We start from the raw sequence: 24,996 nt of genomic DNA, 5'->3' as shown, positions 1-24,996 counted from the left end.
GCTGCCGCCGTCGCCGCCCGCCGCGCCACCGCCGACCCGCCGCCCGAGGTTCGCCTCGCCTCGAAATGTGCGACGCCGTTTTTATTTTTTTTCGAAAAACCGTTCGGTTTTTCCGTCGGTTTTTTGTCGGTTTTTTTTAGTTTCGGTTTTTTTATAGATTGGTTTTTCCGATTTATTTAAATAGCGAGCGTTCGTCCGTTCATTCGTTGTAGCGAACGTTCGTCGTTTTTCTTTTTCTCGGATTAAATCCGCGATTTTGATCGCGATTCCTGATCCGATTTTCGTTTTAGTGTAACTTTTCGCTCGTTTATCGGAATCAGGCGATTCAAGCGCCTGGAGTTTCGTCTCGAAACCCTCTATCCGTTTAACCAACTTAAACAAGTTTTTGCTACTGTAAAAATTGACTTAGATCCAGATTAGTAGAACAAAGTTGTTTTCTTTCGCTGTTTGATTTTCGTTGCTTTGTTCGATTTGATTCTTTTTGCCAAACGGAGTTCTTAGGTTGAACATTCTGGTTAGATCTCTTATTTGAGTTTTACTCGTGCATTAGATGAGTACTTATTGTATTCTTGTTTGTTTGTCTGCGATAGAATACCTGGAGTGCGCCGCTTGTTACTTCGAATCTCTAGGTTTCGCGGATCATTAGCAAGGCAAGTAACACTTTGGTCATACCTTTTCTACTACCCAGTTTTATTGCATTAGATCAATCCTCACACATTGCATGATTAGGATCTAATTAAATTGTCGGATGGGAAGTAGTTGAGGTAGTACCTATTACCTGTTTTATTATCAAACCTTTGGGAGTTACTTCTACGTTTGCCATTATGCTATGCTATGCTAGTAGACGTGGATTGGGTGAGTGATATTCATGACAGATGTGAGTTTGTTTATTAATGGTTTATCTAAGGTGGTAACTTAAACACACATCTGGGTGGATTGAGGTACCTGGGTATTCCAGGATTGCCTGTCTAGGCACCTGGGTAGACCAGGATTGCCTGTTTCTTTTGGACCGCCACCTAGGCTCAAAGGGATCATGGGATTATTCATACTAGAAACATCCGTGTGCAGCCACAAGCCATTATGGGCTCTGGCATAGTTGAATAAGTCGTGCGAACTCTTACAGGGTAGACTAGCAGATGTAGGGGAAAGTAGGTGTAGCGGTCTATCCATCGTAAGGTGCTAGCGCTTCTGAAAGACTGTGTCGGTCATCCGTCTTCTCAAACACCATGAAGTGCGAGAAACCAAACGGAGGCGATCGAGTCTTGTGGGGAAAAGTGCGCAAACCTCTGCAGAGTGTAATAAGCTGATCATGATTAGCCGTGTCCCCGGTTATGGACATCTTGAGTATCTAGTACCTAGATTATCATGTGAATCTCAACATGTTACTCTAAATTAATTTTGTTGGGTTTTGTTTAATGATGATGCTTAATTGGGATTGAGAATGCTGTCAACCATTCTCAATGTTTAACAACTACCATGATAGTTAAATAAATTTATTCCTTTGTAGTAGGGAAAAATTGGCTTTACGCAAAACTGTGACCATAGAGCTTTCCACCAGCCAAATATGCATATAGTATAGTTGTTTCATTCCATTACTCTTTATGTGTTACCTTGCCAGCATATTCCATGTGCTGACCCGTTTCGGGCTGCAACGTTAATGTTGCAGACTTTTCAGACGACGATTAAGGAGTTTTTAGGTCGTGGTTCTACACTTAGTGATGCCGTTGGAGTTGATGGACTCACTTATCTTCCAAGCCTTCCGCTGTTATTGTTATTAGATGGCCTTAAGCCATATTTATTGTAATAAGTTCTCTTTTGAGACACTCGATGTAATAAGTGTGTGATTGCAACTCTGTTATAAATCCTCCGAGTACTGTGTGGTGTCAGCATTACTGATCCAGGGATGACACCGGAGCACAGAGATCAGACTGTTTGAGGTCTGGTCGCTACAATCTTGCTCAGCTACTTGTGCTGCAGCTCCCCAGCAGGGCTAACCTTTCTTGAACTCTATTGAAGTGATGTCAGTTTTGTATATTATTTTGTCGGCGTGTTTATTTGCACTGGTGGTGATCTTTGATGCCCAGTGTATGTAATTTGTTGTCTGCTTGTGCTTTATTATCATAGTGGCGAACTTTGATGCCCAGTGGATGTAATATGCCGTAATTTCTTTATTGTATAGTCTATGTTTTTTTCTTATTCACGATGTTGCAGGTATTTTACTGTATGTATATCCTGTCTTTGCAGTAAACCAGCCAAACCGTAAAATTACGGTACATAATCGGGCCATCATGCAATCATGATGTAGGTTGGGCCTGAAACGTGCCGAACAGCTCATGGGCCGGCAGCAGCCCAAAATGAACCCCGGCCCATGATTGTGTGAATCAAATCACGGGCTTTTAACAGGCCAAAATTGTCTCGGTCCTTGTTTGGCCCAATCAGATATCGGCTGCGAGCAGGCCGGATGCAAACCGGGCCGTAGTTAGGCCCAACTATATGACGGGCTTTTAACAGGCCGAAATTAATATAGGGCCGAAATGTTAAAGGGGCCCTTAACAGACCAAAACTAATATCAGGCCGAATTACTAAGTGGGCCTTTAGCAAGTGGGCCCAAAAGCATAGTGTCCAGTTGACGGGCCGAATTTGATATGGGCCATAATTGAGCCCAAAGCCTCTTAAAGGGCCAGACCTAATCTGGGCCGTAATTTGGCCCAGAACATGGTAGGCTTTTAACGGGCCGGATATCATATGGGCCACTATTAGGCCCGGGGCATGGTAGGCCATTAATGGACCGGATCAAATATGGGCCGGCCTACTAGGGTCCTCAAAATCTTGTGGGCCTACAGCTGGGTCAGCCCATTAATGTCGGTGAAATCTTGTGGGCCTTTAGCTAGGCCGGTCCATTATGATCCGCAAGAATCTTGTGGGCCTTTACCTGGGCAGCCCATTATGACACACAAAAATCTTGTGGGCCTTTACCTGGGCCGGCCCATTATGGCCCGCAAAATCTTGTGGGCCTTTAGTTGGGCCAGCCCATTATGGTCCGCAAAATCTCGTGGGCCTTTAGCTGGGCCGGCCCATTATAGTCCGCAAAATCTTGTGGGCCTTCAGTTGGGCCGGCCCATGTAAACTTGATGGGCCAGTCCACATGTCAACATATCATAGGCGCGTCTCGCCCATTGGATGAGTGACACATGTGCCAACGCAGACCTGACACGTGTCTCCTCCAGCCAATGATGATTTTACACATGGAAAATCCCCATTGGTCGGGGCTGTTAATGGGTTATCGGATCCAAAACCTGACCTGATAGCTTAACGGCATTCCGTTACGGTGGATGCCACGTGTCGCTCACCCTTGACGAAAGCACTTCTGTGACGTGTGATTTATCGTCATGGAAGTGGACACTTCCATGATGATAATTTTGGTAATGTCATGGAACACTTCTACGACAGTACAGGTATGACTATCTTGATTCTGTCATAAATTTGTCATGGATGTACATGCATGACAAAAAATGCGACCTACTGTGACAAACACGTATCATCACGGAAGTGTATTTTTTGTAGTGTTTATAACCCGGCATCTTGAGCTGCAGATACACATAACACGGCCGAGCCATGAACTTGGCGTAAGCCGGCCGTCCAAACAGAGCAAGATATGGGCTTTTGATTTTAACCACCTCAAAAGTTAACTTCTCAGCCCTGGAATCATATTCATCCCCAAAGGCTACTTCCAATTCAATCTTACCAACTAGATATGCTGACTTACCAGGGACAACACCATGAAAAACATTGTTGGATTGTTTAAGACTCTTATACGTCAACCCCATCTGACGAAACGTCTCATAACAGAGGATGTTGATGCTACTGCCTCCATCCATGAGCACCTTAGTGAACTTATATCCACCTACCTAAGGTGCCACCACCAAGGCCAAGTGACCCGGATTATCAACCCGGGGAGGGTGATCTTCCCTACTCCACACAATAGGCTGTTCTGACCACCTCAAATAACGTGGAATCGCCGGCTCAACAGCATTGACAGCCCTCTTATGAAGCTTCTGGTCCCTTTTGCATAAACTAGTGGTAAATACATGATACTGCCCACTATTCAACTGTTTTGGATTACTCTGATACCTGGACTGTTGCTACTGATTACTTTGGCCGGGTTGCTGATTATAGCCACCCTGGTTACCCAGATGGCCCTGACCGTGAAAACCGCCCCCGTCTGAACCAGCGCCCGGGCCATGAAAGCCGCCTCCGCCTAAACTGCCGCCAGGTCCGTGGCTACCATCAAACATGTTGGAATTTTTAAATGCCTTCATGATCATACAGTCCTTCCACAGATGGGTAGTTGGCTTCTCCCGGGTGCCATGTCTCGGACAAGGTTCATTCAGTAGTTATTCGAGAGTGGGACCTAACCCGCCTGACCGAGGAGGTGGCCTACCCTTGCGCCGTTGGTTGTTGCCCGGTGTATTGGTGTTAGCCACAAACTCGTCAGCCTTACGTTTATTACCTCCTTGATTCGCTGGGTTATGCTGGTGACCCTTGTCGTTGCCGTTCTTCTTTCCCTTCCCTGTTTTTTCTTCATCAGACACGGGATCCTTGGTACTGTCAGAATCAGCATATTTGACCAGGGCCGCCATCAACTGGCCCATGTCATTATAGTCACGCTTGAGCCGCCCCAGCTTCTATTTCAGAGGTTCAAAATGGCAGTTTTTCTCCAACATTAAGACCGCGGAGCCGGCATCCATCTTATCAGATGAATGTATTATCTCCTTCACCCGGTGCACCTAATGGGTCGTGGACTCACCTTCCTCTTTCTTACAATTAGTCAGGTCCACGATTGACATAGGTTGTTTACATGTGTCCTTGAAGTTCTGAATGAATCGGGCCTTTAACTCCGCCCATGAGCCGATGGAATTGGGTGGCAACCCTTTCAACCAAGTGCAAGTCGTTCCATCCAACACCATGGTGAAATACTTAGCCATTGCTGCATCGCTGACTTCCAACAGCTCCATCGCCATCTCATAACTTTCAATCCATGCCCCAGGCTACAAGTCGGCCCTGTAATTAGGTACCTTACGAGGCCCCTTAAAGTCTTTAGGCAAGCGCTCATTACGTATAGCCGGCACCAGGCAAGGGACACCTCCTGTTCTTGTGGCTACTCCTGCCTCAACAGAGGTTGCCGGATAAACCAGAAAAGCCTGATGCGCCGCCTGCTCAGCTGCCAGTTGAGCCGCCCGCTCAGCCTCTTGACGGATTCTCTCCTAATCCGCCAAGTTAAGGGCTCCACCCTGTGTCGGCTCATGCCTACGTGGTTGGTTATGGCGTTGAGCGTTGCTCGACATAGCGGCTGAATCCATATGCCTGCTATAGCTCGGGCTCCGACGTGGGTGAGGGGTTGAATGGATTCTGTCTCCACTGTAAGAATACGCATCCTGCTGCGCTAGAGCCGTCTGAAGAAGTTCTCTCACCCTTCGTGTTTCAATTGCTGTCGGAGAGTCGCCTTCCATCGGGAGAGCCGCCAAACGAGCCGACGCAAAATGAGATTCTCCAAAGGGTTAGAAAAGTGACCCGGTGGTATTGGTGTGTAATGAGGCGGAGCGGTATTCATACGAGGTGGTTCCATGGCCCGCGGTTGAACCGGCGCCCCAGCCCCGGGTGTCATGATCTGGTTTGCCTCTGGCGGGTTATTTGGACCAGCCCAGGTGTGTGGAAAAGGTTCCTAGGTTCGTACGTCAGAGGCAGACGTGACTGAGTTTTCCGGTGCCTTCTCCTCATGACCTCGTTTGACGCGTTCAGGTCCACTGAGAGCCAGAAAGTCTCCGCTTGAAGCTGCTCAGCACGAGCATCCAAAGTCGCCCGCTCCGCGGCCATCCTGACGTCTTCTACTGCTAAATTTTCCTTGGCATGTGCCATCTCTTCGCGTAGTCGGGCCACCTCCGCGTCATGCTGAGCCTTATCCGTCAGCTCCACTACAGCAGTAAACAGAGCTGTCAACTTATCCATAAGGTCCATTAGTACCTGAGCCGGGGGCGCGCAGGGTCTCCCGACCCGGCTGCTGCCGACCCGGTGGTTATTGTTGCCGCAGCCATAGAGTTCTGCCCGGGTTGAGTGCTAGCCATGAAGACTCTGGTTCGATTCGGTGGCTCAGAGAGGTCCGGAATACTGCTGCCATCGGAACAGCCCCAAGCACGTCGTCTTGTAGCTGATACAAAGAATATGTCTCGCCTGAGGACGACTCACCGTCGGAGCAGATGGCTGTCTCACCGCCATCCACTGATCCTTCAGAAAACTCACCTCCATGGATGCAACCCACGAAGGCATGCCTTACGGCAGGTTGGGCCCAGGCGGATCTCGCGCGCTGAGCCGTCTCGATGAGGTTGGTGCAGACGTCCGCCTCAGGGCCCGACTCGCCGATCCGCCCGATGAAGACATGGATTCCGCCAAAGGGGACCCAGTACCCGTACTCAATTGAGCCAGCCTCGGGGCCCCAACCTTCATCGTCGATGTAGAGCTTGCCGCGATGACTCTTGGTCATCCGGCCCACAACGTATCCCTTGAGCCCTTCGAAGTTGCCCTTCAAGAACTCAAATCCACCATGCGTTGGCCCCATGGTGGGTGCCAACTGTCGTGGAATTGTCACTGCAGATGTCCTAGCAAAAGGACTTAGTCACAGGGCCATCGCAACTAGGAAGCTTAAAGGGGTTAATCGGGACAAAGGACACGAGAGTTTTATACTAGTTCGACCCCTTACGATGAAGGTAAAAGCCTACATCTAGTTGTGTTGGAATTGCTGGGATCTCAATGACAAGGGAGCGAATCCGCTTTGCCTGGCTTTGAGTTGTTGTTTCTTGTCCTAAGCCACCGTCGGGTCGTCCCCTTATATACATGGGTTCACGCCTGGTGGCCTACAGAGTCCCGGACGGCTCATAAAACATGTTCGGCTCGGTGACTTCTTTTATATGCCTTTCTTTACAAGTCTTTCTTTACATACGGCGGTTTACAATATTGGGCCTTAAGCCGCCTCTGGGCTTAGGCCTTCTACAAGTCTTAATAAACAATCACCTTGAATATTACTGGGCTTCTTTTGTAACCCGCCATTGGGGTTGACCCGGCCCCTCCTGGGCGGGTCTTACCTGGTAGCTATATTCCCAACACTCTTCGTGATGCTGAAATCGACGAAGGTAGAAATCAAGAAAAGCATCAAGTGTTGATGGTTAACAAGACCACTAGTTTCAAGAAAAGGGCAAAGGGAAGAAGGGGAACTTCAAAAAGAACGGCAAGCAAGTTGCTGCTAAAGTGAAGAAGCTCAAGTCTGGACCTAAGCGTGAGACTAAGTGCTTTTACTGCAAAGGGACCAGTCACTGGAAGCGGAACTGCCCAAGTATTTGGCGGATAAGAAGGATGGCAAAGTGAACAATGCTATATTTGATATACATGTTATTGATGTGTAGTTTACTAGTGTTTATAGAAACCCCTCGGTATTTGATACTGGTTCAGTTGCTAAGAGTAATAACTCGAAACGGGAGTTGCAGAATGAATAGAGACTAGTTAAGGGTGAAGTGACGATGTGTGTTGGAAGTGGTTCCAAGATTGATATGATCATCATCGCACACTCCCTATACTTTCGGGATTAGTGTTAAACCTAAATAAATGTTATTTGGTGTTTGCGTTGAGCATGAATATGATTTGATCATGTTTATTGCAATACGGTTATTCATTTAAGTTAGAGAATAATTGTTGTTCTGTTTACATGAATAAAACCTTCTATGGTCATACACCCAATGAAAATGGTTCCTCGGATCTCGATCATAGTGATACACATATTCATAATATTGAAGCCAAAAGATGCAAAGTTAATAATGATAGTGCAACTTATTTGTGGCACTGCCGTTTAGGTCATATTGGTGTAAAGCGCATGAAGAAACTCCATGCTGATGGGCTTTTGGAATCACTTGATTATGAATCATTTTGATAATTGCGAACCATGCCTCATGGGCAAGATGACTAAGACTCCGTTCTCCGGAACAATGGAGTGAGCCACTCACTTATTGGAAATAATACATACCGATGTATGCGGTCCAATGAGTGTTGAGACTCGCGGCGGGTATCATTGTTTTCTGACCTTCACATATGATTTGAGCATATATGTGTATATCTACTTGATGAAACATAAGTTTGAAACATTTGAAAAGTTCATATAATTTCAGAGTGAAGTGGAAAATCATCGTAACAAGAAAATAAAGTTTCTACGATCTGATCATGGAGGAGAATTTTTGAGTTACGAGTTTGGTCTTCATTTGAAACAATGCGAAATAGTTTCGCAACTCGCGCCACCTGGAACACCACAGCGTAATGGTGTGTCCGAACATCATAACCGTACTTTATTTGATATAGTGCAATCTATGATGTCACTTACCGATTTACCACTATCGTTTTGGGTTATGCATTAGAGACAGCTGCATTCACATTAAAAAGGGCACCATCTAAATCCGTTGAGACGACACCGTATGAACTATGGTTTAGCAAGAAACCTAAGCTGTCGTTTCTTAAAGTTTGGGGTTGCAATGCTTATGTGAAAAAGTTTCATCTTGATAAGCTCAAACCCAAGTCGGAGAAGTGCATCTTCATATGATACCTAAAAGTAACTGTTGGGTACACCTTCTATCACAGATCCGAAGGCAAGATATTTGTTGTTGAGAATGGATCCTTTCTAGAGAAGGAGTTTCTCTCGAAAGAAGTGAGTGGGAGGAAAGTAGAACTTAATAAGGTAATTGTACCTTCTCCCGAATTGGGAAGTAGTTCATCACTGAAATCAGTTGCAGTGATGCTTACACCAATTAGTAAGGAAGTTAATGATGATGATCATGAAGCTTAGGATCAAGTTACTACCGAACCTCGTAGGTCAACCAGAGTTTGTTCCGCGCCAGAGTGGTACAGTAATCCTATTCTGGAGTTCATGTTACTTGACCATGACAAACCTACGAACTATGAGGAAGCGATGATGAGCCCAGATTCCGCGAAATGGCTTGAGGTCATGAAATCTAAGATGGGATCCATGTATGAGAACAAAGTGTGGACTTTGGTTGACTTGCCCGATGATTGGCAAGCCATAGAAAATAAATATATCTTCAAGAGGAAGACGGACACTGATAGTAGTGTTACTATCTACAAAGCTAGACTTGTCGAAAAAGGTTTTTGACAAACTTCAAGGTGTTGACTATGATGAGATTTTCTCACTCCTAGCGATGCTTAAGTCTGTCCAAATCATGTTAGCAAATTGCCGCATTTTATGAAATCTGGTAAATGGATAAACAAAACTGCATTCCTTAAAGGATTTATTAAAGAAAGAGTTGTATATGATGCAACCAGTAGGTTTTGTCAATCCTAAAGGTGCTAACAAAATATGCAAGCTCCGGCGATCCATCTATGGACTGGTGCAAGCATCTCGGAGTTGGAATATACGTTTTGATAAGTTGATCAAAGCATATAGCTTTATACAGACTTGCGGTGAAGCTTGTATTTACAAGAAAGTGAGTGGGAGCACTACAACATTTCTGATAAGTATATGTGAATAACATATTGTTGATCGGAAATAATGTAGAATTATTCTGCAAAGCATAAAGGAGTGTTTGAAAGGAGTTTTTCAAAGAAAGACCTCAGTGAAGCTGCTTACATATTGAGCATCAAGATCTATAGAGATAGATCAAGACACTTGATAAGTTTTTTCAATGAGTACATACCTTGACAAGATTTTGAAGTAGTTCAAAATGGAATAGTCAAAGAAAGAGTTCTTGCCTGTGTTACAAGGTGTGAAATTGAGTAAGACTCAAATCCCGACCACGGCAGAAGATAGAAAGAGAATGAAAGTCATTCCCTATGCCTCAGCCATAGGTTCTATAAAGTATGCTATGTTGTGTACCAGATCTATTGTATACCCTACACTGTTTTTGGCAAGGGAGTACAATAGTGATCTAGGAGTAGATCACTAGACAGCGGTCAAAATTATCCTTAGTGGAATAAGGATATGTTTCTCGATTATGGAGGTGACAAAAGGTTCGTCGTAAAGAGTTACATCGATTCAAACTTTGACACCAATCTGGATAACTCTAAGTCTCGATCTAGATACATATTGAAAGTGGGAGAAATTAGCTAGAGTAGCTCCGTGCAGACCATTGTTGGCATAGAAATTTGCAAAATACATACGGATCTAAATATGGCAGACCCGTAGACTAAACTTCTCTCACAAGAAAAACATGATAAAACCTTAGTACTGTTTGGGTGTTAATCACATAGAGATGTGAACTAGATTATTGACTCTAGTAAACCCTTTGGGTGTTAATCGCATGGCGATGTGAACTATGGGTATTAATCACATGGCGATGTGAACTATTGGTGTTATATCACATGGCGATGTGAACTAGATTATTAACTCTAGTGCAAGTGGGAGACTGAAGGAAATATGCCCTAGAGGCAATAATAAAGTTATTATTTATTTCCTTATTTCATGATAAATGTTTATTATTCATGCTAGAATTGTATTAACCGGAAACATAATCATGTGTGAATACATAGACAAACAGAGTGTCACTAGTATGCCTCTACTTGACTAGCTCGTTAATCGAAGATGGTTGAGTTTCCTAGCCATGGACATGAGTTGTCATTTGATTAACGGGATCACATCATTAGGAGAATGATGTGATTGACTTGACCCATTCCGGTAGCTTAGCACTTGATCGTTTAGTACGTTGCTATTGCTTTCTTCATGACTTATACATGTTCCTATGACTATGAGATTATGCAACTCCCGTTTACCGGAGGAACACTTTGTGTGCTACCAAATGTCACAACGTAACTGGGTGATTATAAAGGTGCTCTACAGGTGTTTCCAAAGGTACTTGTTGGGTTGGTGTATTTCGAGATTAGGATTTGTCACTTCGATTGTCGGAGAGGTATCTCTGGCCCCACTCGGTAATGCACATCACTATAAGCCTTGCAAGCATTGTAACTAATGAGTTAGTTACGGGATAATGTATTACGGAACGAGTAAAGAGACTTGCTAGTAACGAGATTGAACTAGGTATTGAGATACCAACGATCGAATCTTGGGCGACTAACATACCGATGACAAAGGGAACAACGTATGTTGTTATGCGGTTTGACCGATAAAGATCTTCGTAGAATATGTGGGATCCAATATGAGCATCCAGGTTCCACTATTGGTTATTGGCCAGAGATGTGTCTCGGTCATGTCTACATAGTTCTCGAACCCGTAGGGTCCGTGTCGGTGTCAAAACCGGCGGATCTTGGGTAGGGGGTCCCGAACTGTGCGTCTAGGCGGATGGTAACAGGAGACAAGGGACACGATGTTTTTACCCAGGTTCGGGCCCTCTCGATGGAGGTAAATCCCTACTCCTGCTTGATTAATATTGATGATATGGGTAGTGCAAGAGTAGATCTACCACGAGATCAAGGAGGCTAAACCCTAGAAGCTAGCCTATGGTATGATTGTTGTTTCTACGGACTAAAACCCTCCGGTTTATATAGACACCGGAGAGGGCTAGGGTTACACAGAGTCAGTTACAATGGTAGGAGATCTGAACATCCGTATCGCCAAGCTTGCCTTCCACGCCAAGGAAAGTCCCTTCTAGACACGGGACGGAGTCTTCAATCTTGTATCTTCATAGTCCAGGAGTCCGGCTGAAGGTATAGTTCGGCTATCCGAACACCCCCTAATCTAGGACTCCCTCAGTAGCCCCTGAACCAGGCTTCAATGACGACGAGTCCGGCACGCAGATTGTCTTCGGCATTGCAAGGCGGGTTCCTCCTCCAAGTACTTTATAGAAGATTTTAAACACAAAGATAGTGTCCAGCTCTACAAAATAAGTTTTCCACATATTGCCATAGAGAGAATAATATTTACACAAATCTAATTTGCTGACGTATTCTGTAGTGCGACACACCATGGCCAAGCTTTTATTCGAGTCATTTCATTATCTCACCTCAGCGCGTCATGCGAGGCAGTTTCCTTGGCACGTCTTGTCAAAGCAGAGATCGTGTCCCCTTATTCCGGGATTCTCATCAATACGGGCGTGGGTAACCCAACCGCACCTTTGATTACGGCGCTTGGAGATAAGTGAGTTTTACCAGGCTGGTGGGGACATGTAGTTGCATCCACCCATATAAGGGGATAAGGATCCACCTTTTCACCCACGCCTTCTTCCTCCTTTGCATATCCATTCTTGCGCACTCAAGCTCCAGCGCCCAAGTCCGCACTACCATCTCAACCTTCTCCAATCATGTTCGGAGCGGGAGGCAAGTGGATGGTCTCCTCCATCACGGAGGGACACATCAAAAAGCTGAGGAAGGCCGGATATCTAGCTAGCGACATCGCGCACCGGCTTCCCAAAAAGGGGCAGCTCATCCCCACTCCTAGGCCCCATGAGAGGGTGGTATTCCTCCCCCATTTCCTCCGCGGACTAGGCTACCCTCTGCATCCATTTGTCTGGGGGCTCATGTTCTACTACGGCCTGGATTTCCACGATCTGGCCCCGAACTTCGTCCTCAACATCTCGGCGTTTATCGTCGTGTGCGAGGCGTTCCTCCGCATCCGCCCCCATTTCGGCCTATGGCTTAAGACTTTCAACGTCAAGCCAATGTGGTGCGCGGCAGCTAGGCGGAGTGCGGCGGTGCCATGGTTGGCAAGATGGCCAATGTCATGTGGCTCGAGGGCACCTTTGTGGAGCCCTGAAGGGGTGGCAATCGTGGTGGTTTTACGTCACCGAGCCGCGCGACGCCGAATGGGTCGCACCCCCTGAGTTTAGATCCGGCCCCCCTACATGGCTCACCTCCTGGAAGGAGACAGGCCTGTCTTGGGGTAAAAAAGGAGAGCTGACCGGACTCCAAACATGCATCCAAACCCTGGTGGACAAGAAGCTCAAGCTTGTCAACGTAGTCCAGGTTATGCTCATCTGCCTGATCCTCCCGTGTCAACGACAGGCCTTCAACCTGTGGGAGTTCGACCCGGCGCAGCATCGAACTCTAAATAGGCTCTTTGACACGACGTACGAAGATGCCTGGAGGATGATTTTCAAAGGCGCCGAGGCTCCCGCATCCGCTACCGAGGATCGCGGATTCAGTACTCAGCATCACGCTCATGCGGTAAGCTGGTTTTGTCCTTTTACAGGGTATCAGTTTTTCATAGTTTGACTCTATGCGGGATCTAAGCTCCCTTATCTTTGACACGATTGGGAGGTGACGTCCGGACAGATCAACTGTCCGGCTCCTTTGCCCGAAGGCCCAGCGGACGCTCGCTTGGTGAAGCTGCTAGTTCCGGCGCCCTATGTGGTGCTGGAGAAGAAGGCCACGAAAAGGGCCACGGGGACTCGAAAGAGTGCCCGGCGCCAGGAGGTGTCGGATTCGTCATCCGACGGTCCCGAAGCGCCTTCCTCTCGTGAAGACGAGGAGGAAGAAGAAGAGACCTCTCCCCCTCCAGCGGGAGGAGAGAAGAAAAGGAAGGCCGCCCTCTCTAAGGAGGCCAGAGGGTCCAAGAAGGGGAAAACCCTTCCTCCGGACTACTCCAACGACGCCGACGACGGCAAAGAGGAGTGGCAGCCCAGGGCCAAGCCCCTGGCAAAATCTTAAGTATCCGGATACCGGAGTAATTCATAGTATTCGTTTATTGCACAGCTTTCCCTTATGTCGAATATGCTTATGCAGCCCACCCAAAGACCGGCTCGACGCGTCGTCGAGCAGCTCACTGGACTCGTAGGATGTGAACTCGCTTCCAACGGCTTCCTCCCCCCGCCCTATGGACGACACCGAGGTGTTGTCCCAACAGGTTCCAAGCAGGGAGGAGGTGGTCCCGGAGGCGCCGCAAGGCGACCTCCCAGACTCCAGGAGTAAAGGGGATGAAACCCCCCAAGGCTCCAAGTCCGGCTCTAGGCCGGACACCGCTCCGGAACCTTCAAGGGTTCCGGAGTCCGGCAGGGAACCTCCTTCCAAGAGGAGCAAGTCCACCGTGCCGGCGACCCCCGTCCACCCGGAGGCGCCGGACAATATGTTGGAGGCGCTCCAAGGCGCCTCCATCGACGAGGAGCACCGCGCTATTATGAGTGCGGTGGTCCAGAAGGTTTAGTCCGCCAAGAGCGGACTGACTGAAGCTTGTACTAGCCTTTTGACAGGCTTTGAGGTAAGTAAATAATGTGTAAATGATATTACCGCATAGACAGTAGCCCCTAATGCTCTGTTGGGCGTTCGGGAAGAAAAGCCGAATAGAGGATCAAAAAATTCGTAGGAGTCTAACGAAAGGAGTCAATATGCGTGTGCAGTCTTCTCTGCTAGCGTCCGCCGTACTCACTGCGGAAGTGGACACGCTGAAGCAGAGCCTCGAGAAGTCCGAGCGAGAGCTCGGGCGTGCCTAGAAGCAGCTCGAGGAGAAGGAAGGTAAGAAATACCTTGGTTGAATATGTATATAGAAAAGCTGGAATTGCAAGAAATGACAGGATTAACATGGCTATTGTAGGGGCCACATCTGAGGTGGCGACCCTTAAGCAAGCGCTGCTCGAGGCCGAGAAGAGTGCGGCCGCGGAGCGCACCGAGCGGGAGAGGTATGAGGCCGAGGTTGGCAAGGTGCCGCAAGAGCTCCAGGTTCTCATGAAGAAACATGAGAGTTTGGAGCTTGACTCGAAGACGCGAGTGTCCGAGCTCCCGGCGGCTATTGAAAATGCCAAGTCTGCCAAGGCCGAATCCTAGAAGACCCTCCAGGAGTTGGATGAGGTGAAGAAAATAGCGGCGGGTAAGGCATTCTTTATGCAAAGTAAAAACACAAACGTGAGTTACTTGATACTTACCCGAATCCGGAGCTCTCCAGGCGCATTAGCAGATCTTCCCCGGAGTGTATCCGATGCCGCCGCATTCTATCGAGCCGAGGAGGGCAGCTCGACGGAGAAGGTGTTCTGGTCTCAGTATGCTGAGGCCGGACACCCCATGCCCCTGAGCGACCAGCTGAAGCAACTGGTTGAGCTCCACAAGGCGGCCGAACAGGCCATGAAGGGCCTCCTAGTTTGGCTGTGTCCTGGAGAGGCTCTGCCTGGGAGCTATTTCGGGCTGGTGCGGCGGCTGGTGGAGGCCTGTCCAAGGCTTGAAGTCATCAAGCACTCCGTCTGTATTGAAGGTGCCCGTAGGGCCTTTGCCCGTGCTAAGGTGCACTGGGGAGGACGGGCCACCAGCGGGGAAAGAGCATCGCAAGCCCGAAAATTACTATAAGGATGTTCTGAAGGGTGCCCGCCTTGTGGCGGATGAATGTACTAGGGATGTAATTTTTGAGTAAAACTCGCTCGTTTTTGTCCTGTGCGCTGAAAACTTGTTCATATGCACTGAGCAATGCTGCTTGAATTTAAAATATTACCTTCTGTGTGGCTGTTTATCAATACTGAGAGATGGCGAGTTGTCGGCTTCTGCCCCCTTGCCACTAGTGCTGGGGTGTTCAGGGATAAATCTGGGCGCTCTTTTTCCCATGTTTGGGTCCTTCGAGGGAGGCGCTCAGCCTGACGAACGAGGCAATCGGACTATAATGCGTGAACACTCTCACTTAGCCATAGAATTCTATAATTTTAAATTTCGACGAAGCCCCTAGTATTCGGAAGACCGAGTTCGGGGCGCTATCCACGCCTTGGCCGGACATAGTCGACTCGTCGCCCTAAGCGGCATAAGTCTTTAGGGACTCGAAAAAACCTCTCGAACAGTGACTAGCTCTCGCTTCATCATGACAGTCAGTTTTAGCTTTCTCCACTGAGGTGCTTGGCCCAGCTCAACTGGGGCACAATCGCAGTGGTTCTCCTAGTGCTACCTTAGCCGATATAGCGGAACGTAAGGCACCAAAACATAGGAGCCGGGCAAACCCAACTATTGACCCAAGACATTATTCGGAGCCGATGCATATAATGCTATAAGTTCGGGGTGTCGCACTTGTGAAAGTGTTCGGACTTCTCACACCATATTGAGCGGTGCTAAAAGCCCCTGGCGTATTTTGGCCGTACCGAGTTGTACGGGTGCAACATGTCGTTAAGGAACATTTATTTATAAAAATATAATGCAAAAATAGACAAAAGCTATGCATTGTTTATTAGAAATAGCTACGATCAAAGCAAAACGATACAAGTAATGCAATAAACGAAAAGTTGGACTATTTAACATATCTGCTCCAGGGGCAAGCTGCGGAATAGTATGCGAAACAGGTATACTGCTCGTGATAGAGACCACCTAGGATTTCCGTAATGCGGCATGGCTTGTCTGCTTCCCTGGTTCTTGCATCGTTTGTGCGGCAAGTGAACTGACGAACAGGCTTCCGAAGAGTAGAGTCTTGGAAGTAAGAGAAAAGTAAAAAATCGGCAGCCCCTGGTCCGGTTTAAGCCGTGTTTTGGGTGTGCCGTGATGGTGCCCCTCCCCCTATGCCCATGGTATTTCTGGAGCATAATTATGTACGTGAAGTACTGGCGTCGCCTTTTTGCTAGGGTTGGGGTTGGGGCCGCATTGCTACGCCTACTCGGAACGTGCCAGGCGGTCTTGTTGTAGGTTACTCCGAGCGCGCTTGACGGTGTTCGGACATTTAATGGCCGGACTGGAGAACTTCCTGGAGAGGCTGCTTTGTACTTCCGCTGCAAGGGCCGCCGTGTGCTCCTCCGTTCGGACGGAGTGTTCGGTGTTTCCATTGACCGTAATTACTCCACGAGGGCCTGGCATCTTGAGCTTAAGGTATGCGTAGTGCGGTACCGCATTGAATTTGGCGAATGCGGTTCGTCTGAGCAGTGCATGATAGCCACTGCGGAATGGGACTATGTCAAAGACCAATTCCTCGCTTCGGAAATTATCCGGGGATCCGAAGACCACTTCAAGTGTGACTGAGCCTGTACAGTTGGCCTCTACACCTGGTATTACGCCTTTAAAGGTCGTTTTGGTGGGCTTAATCCTCGAGGGATCGATGCCCATTTTTCGCACTGTATCCTGGTAAAGCAGGTTCAGGCTGCTGCCGCCGTCCATGAGGACTCTAGTGAGATGAAATCCGTCAATAATTGGGTCTAGAACCAATGCGGCAAATCTGCCATGACGGATGCTAGTGGGATGGTCTCTTCGATCAAAGGTGATCAGGCCGGAGGACCATGGGTTGAACTTTGGGGCGACTGGCTCTACCGCGTATACGTCCCTTAACGCGCGCTTCCGCTCCCTTTTTGGGACGTGGGTGGCGTATATCATGTTCACGGTCCGCACTTGTGGGGGGAAACCCTTCTGTCCATTGTTGTTCGGTGGTCGGGGCTCCTCGTCGTCGTTGCTATGCAGGCCCTTGTCTTCATTGTCGGCGCTTAACTTGCCTGCCTGCTTGAACACCCAACAATCCCTATTGGTGTGATTGGCCGGCTTTTCGGGGGTGCCATCTTTTGGCACAAGCGGTCGAGTATTCGGTCCAAGCTGGACGGGCCCCTAGGATTCTTTTTGAATGGCTTTTTCCACTGACCGGATTTAGAGCCTCTGAATCCGGCATTAACTGCCGTATTCTCAGCATTGTCGTCGTTAATGCAGCACTTCTGCTTGTTGCGACGCGACCTGCCACTAATGTCCCAGGTGTCCGAACTACCAGGGTCCTTGGTCATATTGTTGCTACGAGCAAGCTAGCTGTCTTCTCCCGCGCAAAAGCGGGTCATGAGTGTCGTGAGTGCTGCCATAGATTTCGGCTTTTCCTGTCCAAGGTGCCGGGCCAGCCACTCGTCACGGATATTGTGCTTGAAGGCTGCTAGGGCCTCAGTGTCCGGACAGTCGACTATTTGATTTTTCTTTATTAGGAACCGTGTACAGAATTGCCTGGCCGATTCCTCTGGCTGCTGAATTATGTGACTTAGGTCATCGGCGTCTAGGGGTCGCACATAAGTGCCCTGGAAATTGTCGAGGAATGCGGCTTCCAGGTCCTCCCAACAACTGATTGATCCTGTTGGCAAGCTGTTGAGCCAATGCCGAGCTGGTCCTTTAAGCTTGAGTGGGAGGTATTTGATGGCGTGAAAATCGTCGCCGCGGGCCATGTGGATATGAAGGAGATAATCCTCGATCCATACCGCAGGGTCTGTTGTGCCATCATATGATTCGATTTTTACGGGTTTGAAACCCTCGGGGATTTGATGATCCATTATTTCGTTTGTAAAGCACAGTGGGTGTGCGGCGCCTCTGTGCTGGGCGATATCATGACGTAGCTCCAATGAGTTTTGTCTACTGTGTTCGGCCCTGCTGAATTTGTGGCCGGCGTGACGGTTATCGTCTCGAGCCGTGGGGTGCCCACGTGATCCATAGATCGATTGTGTTTGCCTTGCCTTGTCCTACAACATGTCTCCTAAGTCCGGCGCATATTCCCGTGCCTTGGTACGGGGTACGGCTTGAGTGGAGGGCCGGGAGGCCTCTCTGTCGCGGCCACGAGGTGGCCGTTCGGCCGCATCAAGTGCTTCCTCCTCTAATTGGGGTAGCAACATGCGCTTTGGGTAACTCTTGGAGGGGCGTTCGAGTTTATGCTCTTCGGCCGCAAGGACTTTGGTCCATCTGTCAACCAGCAAATCTTGATCAGCTCGGAGCTGTTGCTGTTTTTTCTTGAGGCTTCTTGCCGTGGCCATAAGCCTGTGTTGGAAACGCTTTTGCTCAACGAGATCCTCTGGCACGACGAATTCGTTGCTGTCGAGGCTTGCCTCGTCTTCGGAGGGAGGCATATAATTATCGTCCTCGACCTCTCTATCTGCCGCTCTCTTATGAGGGTTGGTTTCTCAATCCTCCTGTGCTAAACGTTGCTGGAGGGGGTTTTCTTCGGCACTCTCCAGAGTATTATTATCTCCTGTGCTGGAATCACCGTTTTTGTGTTGGCGGGATTTTGAGCGGCGCCGCTGACGCCGGCGCTTGGGTTGTTTCTTGGAGGGGTCATCCTCCGCTATTCCATCGCCCTCTCCCTCTTTTGGGGTGTCCACCATGTATATGTCATATGACGAGGTGGCTTTCCAGGGCCTAGTAGGCGCTGGTTCTTCATCATCTCCTTCATCGGCGTCCATATCGGCAATGTCTTCGGAGTCGAAGTCGAGCATGTTGGTTAAGTCGTCGACAGTGGCTACAAAGTGGGTGGTGGGTGGGTTTTGAATTTCTTCATCGTCCGTACCCCAACCTTGCTGACCATAGTCTGGCCAGGGCTCTCCTGATAAAGAGAGAGACTTCAGTGACTTCAGGATATCGCCAAAAGGCGAGTGCTAAAAGACGTCCGCGGCCGTGAACTCCATGATCGGCGCCCAATCGGATTCGATCGGCAGGGGTGCGGAGGGTTTGGAGTCCGGAGAAGAATCCGGCTCCGTGGAGTCACGAGTCTCGCAGAGTACGGGGCTGGTGTTTGGCTCAACCGCCATTGGGATCACAGCCCCCGAGGTGGCGTCCAACCGCCCATCCTCGATCGGCGCGGTTGGCTCTGAACTAAGGGTCAGAGCCGATGCGGGTGCGGCCTCCAGGACACTGTTCGGCGGCAGAGCTAGATCATGCTCGTCGTGACAGTGCGGCGCGCTCAGCGGTGGTTCGAGTCCGTCGAAGATCAAGTCCCCGCGGATGTCAGCCGTGTAGTTTAAATTTCCAAATCTGACCTGATGGCCAGGGGCGTAGCTTTCGATCTGCTCTAGATGGCCAAGTGAATTGGCCCGCAGTGCGAAGCCGCGAAAGACTAAGATCTATCCGGGGAGGAAGGTCTCACGCTGGACTACTTCGCCATTGATGATCGTAGGAGCCATCGGTCCTGACGGCGACGGCACAGAGGAACTCTCAATGAAAGCACCAATGTCGGTGTCAAAACCGGCGGATCTCGGGTAGGGGGTCCCGAACTGTGCGTCTAGGCCGGATGGTAACAGGAGGCAAGGGACACGAAGTTTTACCCAGGTTCGGGCCCTCTCGATGGAGGTAAAACCCTACGTCCTGCTTGATTAATATTGATGATATGGGTAGTACAAGAGTAGATCTACCACGAGATCAGAGAGGCTAAACCCTAGAAGCTAGCCTATAGTATGATTGCTGATGTGTATGTTGTCCTACGGACTAAAACCCTCCGGTTTATATAGACACCGGAGAGGGTTAGGGTTACACAGAGTCGGTTACAACGGTAGGACATCTGAACATCCGTATCGCCAAGCTTGCCTTCCACGCCAAGGAAAGTCCCTTCCGGACACGGGACGGAGTCTTCAATCTTGTATCTTCATAGTCCAGGAGTCCGGCTGAAGGTATAGTTCGGCTATCCGAACACCCCCTAATCCAGGACTCCCTCATTGGGTAAGTGGACACTTTTACTTGCCCATCCGTTTTATATTCCCATCGTTAAATATTCAGTCTAACGACTTCAACGCAAGAACTGCGCCAGGCTGTTAAAGAAATAAACAGCCCTCCTCCACAACCCGAGGATCTGGGATGGTCCCTCAACCCGGCCTCTCAAGAGGATCTGGACTTATCTGTGGAGCTGATTGATGGGGTGTTTCATCAATTGAGCAAGGACAACACCTTGGTGGCCATTACGGCCGATTACCCAGGGCTACTCCCAGCCTCACAGGTAACTGAGACCGAAGTCCCAGCACTTTGAAAAGGGATCTATCCTCGCGTGTTTTCGATTGCCGTATGACAACCGTGTTTTGCAGGGGAGGTCCTTGAGACAGGAGGTCGAGCCTGCGGCGACTAGCCAACGAGGGGCGGCAAGGCCCCGCGGGCTGAAAAGAAGTGCGGTCCGGACTGAGATGCCGGTGCAAAGGTATAGCACGCCATCTTATTCCCAGGTGTTACTCCTTCAAGGCATATTAACACTCGTGCTCTCTTCAGGACGAGGAGACCTCGCCGGACTATATCCGGTGAGGTTGCCAATCGTGCCACCACCAGCCAGGCTCCAAAGCCTGGTCCGGAAGCGGAGGCGAACACAAGGCGTGCACCGGACGCTCCTCCGACAAAGTATGCGGACAGGCTGTCTGCCACCAATTCCGAGGTGGAGAGTGCCATGAACCATAGGCGTCGCCGAACAGTTCTACGTGACGCTTGTTTCTCCCAAGAGGCATTGGATGCCTTCAATTCGGGAGATGCGTACCTCCGTGCCGCTCAAAATGGTCTAGCCAGAGCCACGGAGCAATATGTAAAAGACATACGGGTAAGAAAATTTTGGTAATTATATATATACCAGTAGCCCCCGAGACTTGAAATAGTTAGAATAACTGATTTAAGGATCATTTGTTATGCAGGTTCTTACAGAAAAGAATACCCTACTGTCCCAGGAGCTGGAAGAGTGCAAAGCCCAACTTGAGGCTGCACTAGCCGTGGTAGGGGAGCCCAAGGAGACCCCCTCTGGCAATATACGCTTCGAAAGATAAGTATTTTGCGAAGTGCGGCGTGGGTGCAAATCTGACAAATGAAATTGCAGATGGCGCCAGATTAAATCCGGAAAAGCAACAACTCCTATGCCAGCTGAAGGCTGGTGAGAGTGTGCTGACAAAGTTGAGGCGGGAGAAGAACGATCTCCAAGATGCCAACACCAAGCTGGGCGTTGAACTGAAGGATGTTCATGCCCAGCTGTTGGACTCTGTTAAGGAGAATCAGCGGCTTCGACGCGGCATATTTAGTAAGTGCTTAAATGAACTTTGAAAAAAGAGTTTGGCGAGGAAGTCGACTAACAGAGTAATGTCTGTAGGTATGCTAACAGGTTGTCCTGCAGAGGAAATGCCCGGTTCTACGGGTGACCTTCTTCCTGAGCTCTCACAGCTGCACGAGCGAGTTCGGCAGGTGATGCAAGGCGTCGCCCAGGCCTTGTGGCCATCCGTCTCCATGCCCGAAGGCCTTGGAGAGCTTGTAGAGAAGCTGAAGGGAGCGCGGCGGCGCTTCCGATTGTGGAAGATGTCGGCCTGCCGTCAAGGCGCCAGGGAGGCCTGGGCCATGGTGAAGACGCGATACACGAAGGCTGACCCAAACCACATGGTCGAGGTCGGACCCGTGGGGCCCGATGGGAAGGAGATCCCTGTGAGCTTAGTATACGGCCAAGTAGAATTGGCCGCAAAGTATTCCCAACAGGACTGTAAGCTAGACAGCCTGTTAGATGGTATTGAAGAGGAATACAATCAGTCAGATTGACTATGTAATTTTAATTGACATGTGTAATGCCTTCTAGCCGGATTGTAGATCGTTTGTCATGGCCGACCTTTTCGCTTCAACCTCGGGACCTGGCGGTCCGGAGTGTGTCCAAATATCCTCACGGTTATATAAGAACCGGGGTATGCATGGAGACCAGGCGTAGGGGTCATTAGTGCTTGAACAGACAAGTGCCCAACTAGTTATGTTATATTACATGGTTAGTAAGAAACATCTTCCAGGGAGAATAGTTCCGTTAGGGGTTCCTTTCCCTGGGAGGCATGCCCTAAAGTGCATGTCCATTCTGCGAAAAGAGACGCGAGAAAAACATCTGGGGCCGTATAGATAAATAAGTGGAAAAAAAGATCATCTTTAGTTCACCGACCGAATATTCCCTTAAGAACGCTAGCTTTCGGCTTCACCCAGTCTGAGGTACACATCCGGTTAACCCGGCAGTAACGATCGCAGAGGTGCTCCCTTTACCACCTAGCCGAACAATCGGGAACGTAGGGGTAAGCACAGGAGCTAGGCAACCCAGCTTGGCCAAAACTTAAGTCATATCGATGCATATAATGGTGAATAAAAGGTACATCCGAAAGTGTGACACATGTGTTGGGCATGAAGCCCGTATAAATAAGCTTCTATTTAAAGAAGCCCCCAGGTTTAATGAGCGCGGATAGCGCGTCACTTTATGAGCCTATAAAGGCTATAAGAGAGAGAGAGAGAGAGAGAGAGAGAGAGAGAGAGAGAGAGAGAGGAGAAGGAGAGAAATGTAAGACAAAAAGTATATAAAAATGGACAGAGGAAGGAGACGAACACAGAGTCTGGCGCTAGGCATAGAATCTTCGGAGATGGGCTGCGTTCCATGGGTTTGGCTCGAGTCGGTTATCCGATGCATCTCGTAGGCGGTACGCTCCACCAGTCAGGACTTGGTCAATTATGAAGGGACCTTCCCACTTGGGCTTGAGTTTGTCCTTTTTCTTGTCCGGCAGGCGTAGAACTAATTTGCCAACATTGTAATTTTTGGCCCGTACTTCTCTGCTTTGGTATCTTCGAGCCTGCTGTTGATAGAATGTGGAACGGGCTTTTGCCATGTCACGCTCTTCCTCCAAGGCGTCCAAACTGTCCTGCCGATCGAGTTCGGCTTCTCTTTCTTCGTACATGCGCACTCGAGGTGAGTCATGAATTATGTCGCAGGGCAAAACTGCCTCTGCGCCATACACCATGAAGAATGGTGTGTATCCGGTGGTGCGATTCGGCGTGGTCCACAGCCCCCAGAGTACGGAGTCGAGCTCCTCTACCCATTGCGTATTAGATTCCTTAAGGGACCGCACTAATCTAGGTTTGATGCCGCTCATGATAAGACCATTTGCACGTTCGACCTGGCCGTTAGTTTGTGGGTGGTAGACGGAAGCATAATCGAGCTTGATGCCCATGTTTTTGCACCAGAGTTTTACCTCGTCGGCCATAAAGTTCGTGCCGTTATCAGTGATGATGTTGTGGGGGACGTCGTAATGGTGTACAACCCCGGATATAAAGTCTATCACCGGTCCGGATTCGGCCGTCTTAACAGGCTTGGCTTCTATCCATTTGGTGAACTTATCCACCATGACCAGTAAGTATTTTTTCTTGTGGGTTCCGCCTTTAAGGGGTCCAACCATGTCAAGCCCCCAGACCGCGAAGGGCCAAGTGATGGGGATAGTTTGGAGGGCAGTGGGTGGCATATGGCTTTGGTTTGCAAAAAGCTGGCAACCGACGCATCGTTGGACTAAGTCCTGGGCGTCTGCCCGGGCCGTCGGCCAATAAAAGCCTGTACGGAAGGCCTTGCTAACAAGGGACCGAGCTGCAGCATGATGACCACCGAGTCCGGCATGAATTTCAGCCAGGAGGTTCCGCCCTTCCTCTTCGGAGATGCACCTTTGAAGGACTCCGGTAGTGCTTTTCTTATAAAGCTCTCCCTCATGGACTTTATAGGCTTTAGATCGCCGCACTATGCAACGTGCCTCATTGTGGTCCTCGGGGAGTTCCTGCCTAGTAAGGTAGGTGAGGAATGGTTCTGTCCACGGGGCGATGACGGCCATTATTACGTGGGCTGAAGGTGTTATTACATTGGCAGAGCCTCCAATTATGTCAGAGTGTTCGGTGTCGGGCAGTGCGGTTGGGTCCGGGCTGTTATTGCCGGTTTCCCCTTCTAATACTACGGATGGCTTGAATAGCCTTTCCAAGAAGATGTTGGGGGGGACTACATCGCGTTTTGCACCGATGCGTGCCAGTACATCTGCCGCCTGATTATTTTCCCGGGCTATATGGTGAAATTTGAGCCCTTCGAACCGAGCTGACATTTTTAGGACGGCGTTGCGATAAGCTTCCATTTTTGGATCCTTGGCATCAAAGTCTCCATTTATTTGGGATATTGCAAGGTTCGAGTCCCCGCGCACCTCTAGGCGTTGAATGCCCATGGATACTGCCATCCGGAGACCATGTAAAAGGGCCTCATATTCGGCTGCATTGTTGGAGTCTGTGTACATTATCTGGAGTACGTATTGAACTGTGTCTCCTGTGGAGGACGTCAAAACGATGCCAGCCCCTAGACCGGCCAACATTTTGGAGCCGTCGAAGTGCATGACCTAGTTTGAATATGTGTCGTACTCTTTAGGGAGTTCGGCCTCCGTCCATTCTGCGACAAAGTCGGCCAAAACTTGCGACTTGATAGCTCGCCGTGGTTTGTAAGTTATGTCAAACAGGAGGAGCTCAATGGCCCATTTTGCAATCCGGCCCGTCGCGTCGCCGTTGTTTATAATATCGTTAAGTGGCACTTCCGAGGCTATTGTTATTGAACACTCT

Source organism: Triticum dicoccoides, chromosome 2A (genome assembly GCF_002162155.2).
Source record: "Triticum dicoccoides isolate Atlit2015 ecotype Zavitan chromosome 2A, WEW_v2.0, whole genome shotgun sequence".
Classification (NCBI taxonomy): domain Eukaryota; kingdom Viridiplantae; phylum Streptophyta; class Magnoliopsida; order Poales; family Poaceae; genus Triticum; species Triticum dicoccoides.
This window is presented reverse-complemented; position numbering follows the sequence as displayed.